Raw genomic sequence first — 13,875 nt, forward strand, 5'->3', positions numbered from 1 at the left:
AGAGAGCCAGGTGTGACAGCTCGACTGCACCGGCACAAGGCTGGCTCTACTGTGGAGAAATAATGAAGACCCACACCCTCCCTAAGGTCACCTTTAAACATAATAGGCATACTTGAAGAGAATCCCTGTCATCTAAATACGTTTCTAAAAATAACTGCACCAAGAAAGGGATCCCTTATTAGATTTACTTTCCCATATTTAGCCTATAATTAGGAGACTTGGAAGGGTGAAGCTGATTGGCCTCCAGTGCAATTCACAGACACAGAGAAATTCTTGTGAGCCACATTACCTCCTTAGCAGAAGCATGAGCTAGCTTTAAAGGCATGAGCTCTGATTTAATATCACTTAGGCAGCCACTAAAGAACATAAAGAATGAGGCTGCTGACCTTGTTCCTGACAGACATTTTTCGGTTTTCATGTTCCAAAAATTATTAAGAAGGGGCTTCTGCCAACATGACTTTTCCTGAGTCTCTTGTGTTAACGAGGAGAGCTTTGCTGATGTACTCACGATTTCAAACTGGAAGGTAAGCATGAAGATGGATAAGTCTTTGTTTCAAGTATTAGTATGTTTTAGAGACAAAAGCAGCTAAGAATTAGAACAGATTTAAGTATACGAATTGATTTCATTATCATGAGCAAATACAGTAATTTGAAAGAAAATGTACTTCTGTGGTAATTTTTAAGTTAAAAAAAATCATTTAGTGGGCTTTAGTCTCTTCCACCTACAGTTAGAAGAGCTGAATCTATACTAAGTGAAGTTATCCCTTTGAAATTCTTTTTAAATTTTTTATTGGAGTATAGTTGCTTCCCAGGGTCTTCCCTGATGGCTCAACAGGTAACGAATCCACCTTCAGTGCAAGAGACACAGGAGACACAGGTTCGATTCCTGGAGTAGGAAGATCCCCTGGAGGAGGAAATGGCAACCCACTCCAGTATTTTTGCCTGGAGAATCTCATGGACTGAAGAGCCTGGTGGGCTACAGTCCATGGGTTTGCACAGAGTTGGACACAACTGATGTGACAGCACACACGCAGGTATAGTTGCTTTTCAGGTGGTGCTGGTGGTAAGGAACTTGCCCGACAATGCAGGAGACATAAAAGACATGGGTTTGATCCCCTGGAGGAGAGCATGGCAACCCACTTCAGTATTCTTGCCTGGAAGATCCCATGGACAGAGGAGCCTGACAGGCTAAAGTCCTAAGGTCGCAAAGAGTCGGACAAGACTGAACAAACACATCCACATCCATAGTTGCTCTACAGTCTTGTGTTAGTTTCCGTTTGTAAACATAAAATGGCTGGGTGACAGGGAAGTGCCTTTGAATGGCAGCGTTGCCCACTCCAGTGCTTCCTCCAGTAACATATGGATCTTCAGGTCCTCCCAGCATTTACTGGACAAGGCGAGGTTTGGAAATGAGCAACACATACCTGTCCCCCCAAATCTTTTAAATCTCTCTTGCTGCTGCTGCTAAGTTGCTTCAGTCGTGTCCGACTCTGTGCAACCCCATAGACGGCAGCTCACCAGGCTCCCCCGTCCCTGGGACTCTCCAGGCAAGAACACTGGACTGGGTTGTCATTTCCTTCTCCAATGCATGAAAGTGAAAAGTGAAAGTGAAGTCGCTCAGTCGTGTCCGACTCTTAGCGACCCCATGGACTGCAGCCCACCAGGCTCCTCCGTCCATGGGATTTTCCAGGCAAGATTACCGGAGTGGGGTGCCATTACCTCTCCTAATATCAGTGTACTCAATAGATGGCAGGAAAATGACCTGTTTCCCCAGGTTGAGACTTGTCCAAAGTGCCTCATGATAACAGAAATAAAATGAAAACTAGGAACATATTCTCCATTTAAAATTTGTGAAACCATAGTCCACCTGGGCTGAGTAGAGCTGAGGACAGCTACAGAAATCAATGGTAGCAAAACCAACACCTGTGGAATATAAGGGAAGTAAAATCCCTTAAGACTCTGGAACCACTTGGTTGTAAATATTCTTAAACCAAGGCTTATAAGACAAAGACTCCAGCCCATATTATACTAAAATGGTTGTCATTTTTAGATGAAGCAATTCACATTCGGCCACTCCATCTTGATTTGTTTTCCCACAGGCAGATCTGAATAGGCATATCCCTGTGTTCCTTTTCTATAGAGTTTTACTGTCCCAAGAATAGACAAATTTCACATTCTATTGCCTGGTTCCTTTACCAGTACACCAAGCATAAGGAAAAAATAGTCCAAATTATATTCCTCTCTGGAAATAGTTATAAAAGTTTATGTCACTCCACATATACATTCTGCTAGGAAAGCTGGGAGAAAAAATTACCTACAACAAATTGGTCCATGAAATAAGATACAACATTGCTGTCCCAGAGAATATGTTAAAGAAAAAAATTTTTGTGACACTTGCTAAAGAATGGTATGGGCGACTTTATACAGGACCAGGCAGTAGGTGTGAGGATCACTGCAGTGGGATTTTGCAGGAGGAGACAGTGATCTGGCTCAAGTCAGAATAGAACAAGAAGTAGGGGTTTTACAGCCAAGGAGTGAGGTGAGGCTGGTGGTCAATAAATGGAAAATTACTAAGAGGGAGGGCAATTATTGCTAAACTAGCCTACCAGGATTCTTGCTCAAGGCAGGCCATGGTGATCAGATGTCACCTGGGGGATGGTGGGGGTGAGGAACCCAATCAGATATCAAGGATGATCAGATATCGGGGATGGGGTATTCTGGCTAAATCAACTTAGCAGGACTCTTGCTAAAATCAGGCAATGTCAAGACAAACACAGAAGCCCCAAAGTTGGGGTTTAGTTAGGGAGAAGATTCAGAGGAGCCTGAATGAAGGTTGGTCAAGGAGAGACTCTTTGTCAATAATGGGAAGTTACCTCCTAATGAGGACCCAGCTTCCTGTACTGCAGGGTGAGCCATGAGGACACAGGAGGAGTCATAACTGCTCTTGGAAAGACAGTAAAAAGCACTGAGGACCCCTATTCAGGGCTGAACAAACCCCTCCAAATAACTCACTCAACCTCTTTTCTGCCCATGCTTGTACTGGGAAATCATGAAGAATTTCATTTCATAGTTTACTCTGCACATTTTCATACATTATCTCATTCAAAATAAATAATTTTACAAGTGAGATAGTTGACACTCAGAAGCCAAGGTGAGACTCAAGAGGCCAGGGTGGAGACATGTCCCAGCCTGCAGAGCTGTTCCTCCTCTCCCCATCTCCCGTGGGAGGAGTCTGTTTCCGACCAGCATCCTCATGACGACAGGCCTGCATCCTCTGCGCGTGCAGGTGCCTTAGATCACATCTCTTTTTCTCTCAAAATCCACAGAATGAACATTTGCCCAAAGGGCCCCTATCAATCCTACCAAAATATCACCTCAAACTGAATGCAAAGCATCTTCGGCTTCCTAAATGATACTCTTAATAATTATAATGGCCCTGTTGGAGACAGAAGTAGTTTTACAATCTTACTTTTAACCATGGTGACCTATCACCTAAAAGCTCACGTACAGACATGAGCACATACATTACATTCAAGCTTTGAGAAAGCTCGAGAAGCATCAGGATTCCCTGATCAAGTTTTAGTCTGAGTGGAAAAACTCCACAACATTCAAAACTCTGAAAACCACTATAGTCCATCTGAGATTGGTTAAATCCGTGCATGCAGAACCCACTGTTACAGAGGGACAGCTATACTTCAAGATGAAAACATCTGAACAAACAGCAGCTGAGAAAAGTTTCTCTGAACTTTGTTTTAACAGAGCTCTCTGAGAATTCAGCTGCCAGAGAGAGAGAGAGAGAGAAGACTTACCCTCAGCACCTAGAGAATGTGAGAATTCTGCTGCCACAAATCCCCCTCCAGGGACCTTCCAGACAGGCAGGAGAGTGACCATTCGCACCAGCACCTGGATGAGAATTGTGAAAATGTGTCACAAACCTTATCAGAACCTCCCACACTTTCCCACAGAAGCTCTGACCATCAACATGCCCTTATTATGCTGATAGTATATAAACCTTTACCCATGGGTGTTCAAAGAGATTCTCTTTATAGAATGCTGCTGCATGAGTGTATGATAACATTTTCTCTTGTTACTCTGAAGAAAACTCCAGATTGTCAATTAATTCGCAGGTCCCAACCACCACCATTCAGACCTCACTTGGTCAAGGAAAAGTTTTCCTGCCAGGTCTCCAAAATCAACAAGCCACTGAAATGACCCTGCTCTCCCTCACCTCCAGGATTCCTGCCATGAGAGAATAAACCACAGTTTGTTTAAGCCACTATTGGTTGGATTTTCTGCAACTTGAAGCAGAAAGAAGAGCCAGTAGTTCACCCTGTTCATTCTTTTTGAGCCAAGACACAAGTGCCCACTCTCCATTCCCCAAAATGATGGGAAAAGTCATAGTTCAGACTTGGACCCCAGAACAATCACAAAAGAAAGTGGAACCTTGTCTGGTCAGATCTATGTTCCAACTCCTATATATCACTAATGTAGATCAGCGTCTCACACTTTTTCTTTGCACAACTTATATCAACTCTGGATTAATCTGGTAAAATGAATAGGACATTTTTAAAACACTGCCATGGCTTTCAAAAACCTCTTTATTGTTCAGAAAATGTTTAGTTTGGGAAAAAAAGCAACTATGTGTTTTCATAATTAAATGACACTCTTTTCCCTGAAGTCCTCAGTTTGTTGAGGGACATTGGGAGCTAGGTGATGAAGGGTAGATGGAGAAATGCTGAAAAGGCAGATCACCCAGAAAAGTTTCTCAAGAGATCCCCCAGCCAAAGTCCTCCCTACGTCTGTGGCATTTTTCGGTTTCTGGGGTTTCTAGTGGTCCAACCTATGACACTTTGCAGCAAATGCAGTCACAGAGACAATGTGGCACCCACCGGGAGCCATTCCCTAACTTTTGGGGTCCCCGCAAATCCTCCCTTCTCCATGGAGAAATTAGAGTCTTTGAGCTGAATGTGTGTTTCTTCCAGAGTTAGCAGTAGAGGAAGAGGCGGAGGTGGGAGTGAGCTGAGTTCTAGGTAAGCGGGCTGAAAGAAGCAGGATGGAAGGATGGGAAGTAATAAGCACCACACCCAGACCTGTGTCCCAGTGGGAAGCATTCAGAAACTGAGAAACTGAATGGGAACTTGAACTACAGAGCCCAAACCTTTAAATTAACCGGGCAGTTGGCAAGACTCTAATAGAATATTTTCACATTTTAAAAGCTCCATGAAAACTATTTGAATCTCAGTATCTTCATTCACAAAATAGAAGTATGGGAATAAGTGGGTCCTGAGATTCTCGAGGCTCTGAGATCTTATAATTCTATAATTGTCTTCATGAGAGGATTTTGGCCATAGCTTTTTCAAGTTAAATCCATATCTCTTTCAACAGCCTGAAGAAAGAAAGCTCATGAGTTTGAAAAAGAAATTCTCATATTACCCGCCCCCCACCCCCCCACACACACAATGGAATAGCTAGTGCATTTACTTCCAGCCCAACAATTGAGTCTCATAAATCAGCAGGTTTGGTAAATCCTTCTGGAAATTTTAAAAAAAAACACCCACCATGTATCAGAGACACAGGCTGCATTCAGGATTCAAAGAAAGATAAGATACAGCATCTGCTTTCCTTGCTTAGCTTACACCAACAATTTTTCAAATATTTGTTCCAAATATTATTGAATAAATTAATGAAAAATTATTGTGACCCTGTAATAATTATTCTAAGGGGAAGAATCTTTCTTTTCATTAGCACCACCTGAGCTTGTTAACATAAAAGAGAATTTTCTTATTCCTCTGGCTGAGTGTTTTCAGCCTAGCACCCAATAGCCCATAATGAGGGTGTGGACTGCTGTTGGATGAACAGCAGAGCAGGGTACCCCTACCCATTCTGAATGCTTTCTTGAACAAACATGAGTAAACATGTTATGAGGGGTTAGGTATTTCTTTGTTGAAGGGTTCAGGTAATTTTTCCAAAAGCTGACAGAGGAGAGAAGTGAGGGTGAAGGATGGGATCAATTACTATGCCAGTGAGCACCCCACTCTCTCCAACCTCAAAAGGAAGAGGCTCTTCTTTCAAAGGTGCCCCACATGGATGGTCCAGTTTCTTCTCTTACTCTAGTCTTCTTTCTGTCTCGCCCTTTAAGTTCCATCCTCACCTATGACCTAACATCACAGTCTCCCTCCTTACCTCAGGATATCCCAAATCCTCTAACGAATAATTATTTCTTAGAATAACTGACTCTAGCCAGTTCATTAGAACTCGAGTCATGACTCTAGTCAGTTTCTGCTTCTTGGAAATTTCACAACTTTAGGCACCCAGTACATAGCAAAGCTTTCTCCCAGACACCATTTCTGTTGGTACACAAACTGGAAAGAGGGTTCCCTAGCCCCACTTAGGAAATTAGGAGCTCACAATCCTTGGATTTAGGTTGATGGTGAAAGGAGAGAAACAGCAGAGCTTTCTCTCAGGATTGTGGTGACTTTTATTCAAATATAGCAGCAATGCCCCCATCCTGAAAAGAAACATAAGTGGACTAACTTCCTTCCACTGGCCATGTGTACTTGTCCTAGTAGTATTACTTTAAGAGTCAGGGTTTACATTTATCCACCACGTTGAGAATAAAGAGATACGCAAGCAGATATTGATAAACAGACAGAAAAAGGAGTGACTCCATTTAATGAGAGTGAGAAAGGCTTCACAATGTGATATTTAACTTCGCATATGAAGGAAGTTCACCAGGCACAGAGGTGGTATAAGGATGGAAATTCTGAGGTCATATTTCAGGCAAGGGGAAAATATGAGCAAGGCACAGAGGCATGAATATGTCTGGTGTGTTAAAGACATTATTAAAAGGTAGTCATTCCAAGAGTATTTTGGGAATCGTAGACCTCTAGCTTCCTTCCTAGTTGCTACTCTATGAAAAGACTTTCGAAGGCTCAGACAACTTTTGAGAAATAACAATGGGAGACTCTGAGATGGTCACCAGCTAACTTTATAAACATCCTTCTGATGTTAAATGAAGCTGTCTAGAGGATAAAGGAAGCAGAGTCAGAAAGGGAAGAACAAAGCCATGTGCACTGGTGTTTGTACAGACTATGTCCCAAATAAAATATAAACTTAAGTTCTATCTGTCATTCCATGGCTTCTTAGAGTGAGTAATTCAATCTGACTCTTATTTTCCACAAACCAATTTAAGCAAAAAAAAAAAAAAAGTTACCATGGGGTTACTCCACAGGAAGCATGAGAGCCTGCAAGGATAAAGTAATTATAATACAGCAGGATAGCATGACAGAAGAGATCACTGATCGAGAAGAAAGACTGTGAAAAGTGCCAACAGAAAGGTATAATCCAGGAAATGAGAGGTGATGTCTAAATAGAGGCATCAGTGAAGGCTTACTGAGGGAAACGTAAGATAGGTCATGAAGACTGGGTAGGAGTTCGGCAGGTAAACATGTAGAAGGAAGGCAGTTCAAGAAGGAGCAGCATGAGGTGGGAAAACCATAGGCATGTATACAGTGTCCAGTGAAACTTCTGGAGATGATGGAAATAGTCCATGTTTACACCATCCAGTACAATAGTTACAAGTTACATGGGGCTACTGAGCACTTTAAATTTAGCTAGTGCAACTGAGGAACTGAACTTGTCATTTAATATAATTTTAATTAACTTAACTAGCCACTGTGGAAATAAATGAAGACCAACCAAATGAGAACAGGCTAAGTCTCTTTACACAGAGGTTGCTCTAACAAGGGAGTCAGACACTGTCAGTCTACACTCTGCATTTTATAGAGGCTCAAAGGCAGGCAGGGGAACAGGAGAGCTTTATGGTAGAAAAAAGGGAAGGAAGGCTTCAGGTGTGCCTGGACTGGAGGCTGTCAGCCTGGGGAAGGTGCAGGCATTCAGAAGTGGTGCAACCTATGTGGTTGGTTAGGTGTACACAGTTGGCTTTCTCTGATTTGTCCTATGCTGGAAATGGAGACAAAAAAGAGAGAAACCGTCAGTTATGAGTCAAGTTCTGGTTTGGGGGGCGCTACTGTTGCAGGGGTTATTGTTCAGCTTCCTGGAGTGTTGCTAGTGATAGAGGTCCGACTTTCTATAGTTTCGATATAGACAACAAGCTGGTTACAGTAGATCACGGGCTGGTATTCTGGGCTATCTGCTGCAGATGGTGTGTCAGAGTTCTATTTTCATATGTGGTCTTCACATCTGTATATGCATTCTCTCACCACTAAGGCTGGTGGCTGCAGTATTGGACGGTGCAGTCCTGTAGCAACAAGAGATTTGCTTTGCTGGAATATAGGATGTGTTTCCAGAAATGGTAGGAAATAAGACTGAGAAGAGAGAGATAGAAGACCAGAATGTGGAAACCAGGGTGCCAGTCTAAAGAATTTGTATTTGTTTTGTTACATCAATAAAGTCTCATGGGAAATTTAACAGCAGGAAGCTACATGATCACAGCTTTGTTTTATATGGATTAATCTAATTTTAACATGTAAAATGGAACTGAAAAAGAAGTTACTGGAAATAGGTCAACATACTTTCATAGTCCAAGCAAGAGGAAGTGAGGCTGCAGGATGCTAGAAACATGAATGAAAAGAAGTGAGCAGGGGCAAAAACAATTTGGATGCACTACCTGGAGTTCTTGAAATCTGATTAGATATGAGGAATTAAAACACAAGAGGCTTCCCAATGACTTCTGAGCTCAGAGTAGGTAGAAGATCATAGATCTTTTAAGGATTAAGAAAGTAAAGAAATAGCAAGGTTGGAGAATAGCGCAAAGAGAGGGAAAATGATGAGTTTGGGTTTCAGACTAGTCAGCCTCAACAGACTGAAAACAAATAAAAATTAGGAAAAATAAATCAGAAGAAACCAAAAGAAAATGTACATTCAAACAAGAGAAAGAACCTCTCAAAGATTAATAAATAGATATGCCAATCAAAAATTACATTATTTAATGGGGAAGATCCCCTAGAGAAGGAAATAGAAACTCATTCCAGTATTCCTCCCTGGGAAATGCCATGGACAGAAAAGCCTGGTGGGCTACAGTCCATGGGGTTGCAAAAGAGTTGGATATGACTTAGCAAATTAACAACAAACAACAACATTCAATAAACAATTATGTTCAGTTCAGTTCAGTCGCTCAGTCGTGTCTGACTCTTTGTGACCCCATGGACTGCAGCACGCCAGGCCTCCCTGTCCATCACCAACTCCCGGAGTTTACTCAAACTCATGTCCATCAAGTTGGTGATGCCATCCAGCCATCTCATCCTCTGTCATCCCCTTCTCTTCCTGCCCCCAATCCCTCCCAGCATCAGGGTTTTTTCCAATGAGTCAACTCTTCACAAGAGGTGGCCAAAGTATTGGAGTTTCAGCTTCAGCATCAGTCCTTCCAATGAATACTCAGGACTGATTTCCTTTAGGACGGACTGCTTGGATCTCCTTGCAGTCCAAGGGACTCTCAAGAGTCTTCTCCAACACCACAATTCAAAAGCATCAATTCTTTGGCACTCAGCTTTCTTTCTAGTCCAACTCTCACATCCATACATGACTACTAGAAAAACCATAGCCTTGACTAGACAGACCTTTGTTGGCAATTATGTACTCTACTTCAACCCACAGATTATGCTTAAGACATAGTTTTCAGATGGTCTCAATTAAATTAAGAGTCTGTTCAACATAAACAGTAATATCAGGAATTGTTGTTTTTTTTTTAATAAAAGACCTGATTTGGCTCTCTGTTCTGCTTGAGTTTTATTAGTTGATTAAAATAAACAAATCTAAACAAATGTTCTTAGTAACATGCTCTGCTATTAATTAATACAATCTTTGTAAGAGGACTCCCACACTTTTCAAGAGATTGTAATCAAGGAAATACTCGTTTCACAGAAGAGATTGAGTGCTCATCAAGGCTTTGGTGTCAACTAGTATCTCCTCTTCCTGGTTAATCAGTCTTATTTGGTTCACAGAAACTTTTTTATTCTCATCCCATTGTATCACTTTTCTTGGTGCTTCTTTGGCAAAGGTTATTCAAATTCAAGCACACCAGCTCCCTGAGTAGGTGATACTCAACAACCAGGACCCTTCCTACTAGCCTCTTTCCTACAGCTGTCATCCTTCCAACGTCTCACATGGAAACTGATCAGTGAGGGGTCAGCTAGTTCAAAGGCAGTTGACAAGACTGACAAAGATGCCCTCCCCCCAAATGACCACCACCGGTGAGATCTCAGAAGCCAGAGAGTCTTCTTCAGTTCAATGCCACCTTTGATGTCCCTCAAACAAAGGGGTCCCTCAAACCACTTTTGCTGAATGAATCACTAAAACAAAAAAAAAAAGGGGGGGGGAGTCTGAAAAGCAAAGTGAAAAACTTGACATATGCTACATCCTCAAGGATCATTACATCCTTCATTTAAGTACTTGCTGAGTGCAAACTACAGGTCAGACAGTAGTAGCCCACTGCCTGATATACAGAGATAAATACTATACAGCCCCCGTCTTCCAAAAATACATTAAATTAAAATCTTTCTTATCTGTGTTTTCATGTAAAGTTGACAACTTATCATGCTTAATTCCTATGCCACTTAATACGCAGCACTGCACTGCAGTTATGCTCAAAATCTTTATAATAAAAAAAAAAAAAAAAAACAGTGTTGAAGGATATCACTGTCACTTTCCAGGAATGCCAGGTCCTTTTTGTTTGTCAGCTCTCTCACTTTAGTGGCTTAAACAATAAGATTTGATTGAAAAGTAAAAACACAACTCAGCTATTTCATACCAAGGAAGTAAACATGCTAGTTTAAAGAACATTTTTTCTAGTCTCATAACAAAATCCAAACAAGCTAATAATCAAATGCAAGTTATTTGTTTCAATAATCCCCCCTTTAAAAAGTGAATCTTTATAGACCAGACTATATAAGTTAACCAACATGAAACTTTCCAACTCAATCTATTCTTTAAAAAAATTTTTTGTTGGAGGATAGTTGCTTCACAATGTGTTAGTTTCTGCTGTATGGTGAAGTGAATCAGCCACACGTACACATACAGCCCCTCTTCTGTGGATATGCCTCTCATTTAGGTTACCACAGAGCATTACGTAGAATTCTCTGTGTTATCCAGTCAGTTCTCATTAGTTATCTGTTTTATAGATAGTACTGAATATACGCCAATCCCAACATCCCAATCCACCCCACCTCTTTCCCCCACTGGGATCCACACATTTGTTCTTCTAACTTCATCTTACCTTAAATCAAGATTCTCTCCAAAATCAAACCAAAAAAAAAAAAACAAAAAAACCCTGGATATTTAATCAACTGGTTTCAAAAATACATAAAGGAAAGTAATTAAGATGCACTCATGATAACGAATGCATAATAATAAAATTGTGGTCACATATTTTCAGTTGCCTTTTCTTTTCACATCCTGAATATTTCACAGATAAAAAAGCAATCATAAACAGGATTTGGTTTGAATCTGTGACTACACACTTTTACAGCAATTTTAGTTATCACTCATGTAATATATGCAAATCTGGAGTCGAATACAGCCTCAGGTGTTAAAATTCTTATTCTCAGCCTTAAGGAAAGTATTAATGAACCACAGTTCTGATTCCCAAAGCCAAAGTAAAATATCTCTCTGCTGTAGTGATCTAGAAACCAGTAGTTCTATTTGAGTATTTTCAAAATTCCAAAGGAGCCTGTAAAAATGGATATCATTCTGAAAGCAATGATCCAGCACCATCTTCGGTGGTAAATTTTTCTCCCTGGGATTTTTGCCAACCTGGAAAAAGATCAATACCACATTCAATAGATAAATAACCCACATATGGGAAAGTCACCTAATGCTATACCGAGCTCTCAGACTCCTCCTCATCACTCCACTCCCTCAGATTGCATTTATTGGAAGCAGAACAAGACTCAAGGAAGTCTCAAAGCCATTGTGTGCCCCTTCTGCACGCTGCTCTGTCCCTCACAATCTCTGCTTCCACCCTCCCTACAGTCCCATCATATGAATAAATGCTTATCAAGCTTCCTAAATAAAGAGGTCAGCACTTTCAGGAAGCAGCATGCCTGATGAAGCCAAGAACAGTGGACACTGGGTTCATTCTTATTTCAAAGAGACTATCTATCTGAAGGGTTCTGGCAAGCGTAACATTCCAACTCAGGCCAATGTAGTCAGAAAGGAGATTTCATCAAAACATACCACGGAGCTCACAGAATAGAATTAGGAAGATCATAAAACCAGCCTGGAGGATATACACATGGAAAAGATGCCCTCTTGCACAGGAAGGAGCCATCATGAAAACAGTAACAAGGGGATTGGAGAAACAGCCTAGCACCCCCACCCCCTTAGACTAAGTCTGGCCAGCTAATGTGGATCCTGATTCCTCTCGGCTGCATTAACTGTGACCCCAAACCACGGTGGCTCTGATATCTGTACCAATCCCAGAAGAGAAGTACAGTGACAATATAAATACCCAGGACTTAAAATGAAAACTGACATAACGACCAGGCTCAGAACTGAAGCTGTCCAAGGCACTAAGAAGTCCAAGGCTTATTAACAAAGGCTTATTAAATTAACAAAGGCTGATGATTCATAAACTTGCAGTAAAGGAACCCAGCTCTGCCCTTGTTCTTGATTCAGTAGGGGTCCAGGGGTGTAGGTTCTATGGAAGTTAAAAGAACAAGTACTGAGAGCATGTCTGATTGGCAAGCATTCTGTTGAGGTGGGATTTTTGGAGGTGGGAGATTTTCTAACTGGTCTTCAGGTACATGTGATAGTCCCTCGTTGCCTACAACGGGGAGGCAGGGGCAAATGTTCAATTTTGAGGACATTTCAAAAGAGAAAGAATTGTTCAATGTCAGGGGCAGTGGGATTTCTATTCTGCCCACTATGTAGAACAAGACAGGGTGGAAGGGATGGAGGGGTGCTTTTTACAGCAATGGTCCTTGTGGCAAGCTGACTCCCAGGACAGGCATTTTCTCAAAGTTTAGGAGAGAAACTGGGTCAGGAACCAAGGGAGGCCCCGTGTGGCACAGATACAAACCAGGGAAAGCGGGTACAGGGTAGCACTGACAATTGCTTTTCAGCAGTTTTCTGCCATCTCAGCTGAATTTTACTAGTCCAACTGTAGAAACAGCAGCTATCCACAGAAGAGTCTGGGTTTTCAAATCTCCCAAATACAATATTTCCATCACTGGGATTGTGAGCTTCTGGTCATCAGAACTGCAGATTGCCTTTGCACTGGGCTTCCTCTATGCAATCGGACACTAAGAACTCTGACATGAAAATAAGAATGCTACACAGAACACGTGCTATGGATTAAATGTTTGTGCCCCTGCCCAAATTCGTATTTTGGAACCCTAATCACTTAATGGGATGGTTATTGGGAGGTGGGGCTTTGGGAGTTAAGTAGGATTAAATGAGGTCATGAGGGTGGAGCCCTCTCAAAATGTATTAATGCTCTTAAGAGTCACAAGAGAGACTGCTTCTCTCTGCTTTCTGCCACTAGAGGACACAGCTGGAAGTCTGCAACCCAGAAGAGGGCTCTGACCAGAACTCGACCATGCTGGCACCCTGGTCTTTGGCTTCCAGGCTTCAGAACTGTGATAAATAAATATCTGTTGTTTAAAAATCAGTCAATCCATGGTACTTCTGTTACAGCAGCCATGACTACGTCACTAACATATCAGTAAGGCTACCATTAAAAGGCATTGGGCAGCCCCTGAACCAGATCCAACAATAGAAAATTATAGAATTGTTCTCCAAATTGACCCTACAGCACTGTGTCTTTCAAGTTAATAGCTTACCCTCTATCATTTCTTCCTATACCACCACCACACATATAAGTGTATATATGTGTGTTGTGTATGTGGGTGCACACTA

The 13,875-nt window shown here is 41.6% G+C and overlaps 2 long non-coding RNA genes across 8 annotated transcripts in view; one reads left to right on the top strand and one right to left on the bottom strand.

Moving 5' to 3' along the window:
* The window catches only part of LOC102414025, a 622,950-nt gene that overhangs the window by 346,245 nt on the left and 262,830 nt on the right, over positions 1-13,875 (bottom strand). For all 7 annotated transcript variants that reach the window (XR_006544160.2, XR_006639899.1, XR_006544161.2 and 4 more), the window contains one exon: positions 3,810-3,903. This is a non-coding gene — a long non-coding RNA (uncharacterized LOC102414025). The remainder of the gene's footprint in view (positions 1-3,809; positions 3,904-13,875) is intronic.
* Positions 312-5,694, top strand: LOC123329005. Its single transcript, XR_006544162.2, has 2 exons — positions 312-524; positions 3,760-5,694. It is a non-coding gene; the product is annotated as an uncharacterized LOC123329005 (long non-coding RNA).

This window comes from Bubalus bubalis, chromosome 13 (assembly GCF_019923935.1).
Source record: "Bubalus bubalis isolate 160015118507 breed Murrah chromosome 13, NDDB_SH_1, whole genome shotgun sequence".
NCBI lineage: Eukaryota > Metazoa > Chordata > Mammalia > Artiodactyla > Bovidae > Bubalus > Bubalus bubalis.